Below are 1,298 nucleotides of genomic sequence, written 5' to 3'. Positions count from 1 at the left end.
ATCTGTATGTACTAAGTTATAGGCAAGACTACTGAAAAATAAAATTATATCTGCCCTTGGACCACACTGCCCCAGGAAAATTTGAGATTTTTAAAAAAATTGTTTAAAGCTTTTATGGGAATATTTTCCATGCCACACACTATTCTTGCTACTTTCTCAGCTGGATGTGACTTTGCTTACTAGCACTACTGTACAGGAATATTTCCTTGCAGTATATAAACGTTTAATATGTTTTACGTAATTAACATTATATAAACATTTAAAAATTCACCTTTAAAAACAAAGGAAAGCTTTTAGAAAGATTTCAATCTTTCTTAAATTTATTGAGAAGTGTATTTGAGTAATTTAGTCATTCTTCTCAGTGATTTTTTTTTTACTTGGCCATCTCTAAAAGTAATATATTCTAATATATGAAGCATATATTAGACAAGAAGCACGTTAGCAGATATAGTTGTAAGAGACAGTTTAATGTTTTTTTTTATTTTGATATAATTTATTTTTACATCATTTACATCATTTTCCTTCTCAATTGAAATGTTTTTACTCATTTTTTACCTAACATATTTATAATGGTCAACTTCACTACGCTAATAGAACAAATGTTTTTCTGTTGAATCTGGGTTTTTTTTTTTTTTTTTTGTATAGAAGAACTTGGGTGTCGCCAGAGGTACAGAGGATTCACCATAGGCAGAGTGGGGTCAGAATAAGTGGTCTACTGAAATACACTGCTAAGAGGAGCAGCAGGCAGGACAGGAGAGGTCTGCTGCACCATGTGGGTCAGCTCCCTGGCTGGGGATTGAAATCAAGCCATAGCAGTGATAGCACTGAGACTTAGTCCTTAGGCCATGAGGGAGGCTCATATTCTGGGATTTTTTTTTTGTAGGTCTCCATCACCAAAGGCAATAAGGAACTTACCTAATGAAGCTGTCAGACCCTTTGCTCAGTTTATTTTACTCCTAAAATCCTGATACAGACAAAATCTACAAATCTTGTAATATGTCAATTTTATACTAGGTTTTCAATTTTAGGAATATGTTTTTCTCTACCCACTTTTACTGAGCTATACTTTACAAAGTTCTATACATTTAAGGTGTATAATGTGTTCTGATACATCTTTGTTGTGGGGGATAGACTTTTTTTTTTAATTAATTAATTTATTTATTATTTTTTTTTTGCTTCAATAAGATTTTTTTTTGTTTTTTGTTTTTTATTAAAAATTTTATTTTTACATCATTTTGCACATTTTTTTTCATCTCAATTGTAATCCCCACGGGTTTCCCATCACCAAATCACCCCTG

The sequence above is a fragment of the Condylura cristata genome, unplaced genomic scaffold, assembly GCF_000260355.1.
Source record: "Condylura cristata isolate star-nosed mole 26May11 unplaced genomic scaffold, ConCri1.0 scaffold00007, whole genome shotgun sequence".
Lineage (NCBI taxonomy): Eukaryota > Metazoa > Chordata > Mammalia > Eulipotyphla > Talpidae > Condylura > Condylura cristata.
The sequence above is the reverse complement of the archived record's forward strand: the minus strand, read 5'-3'. Positions refer to the sequence as shown.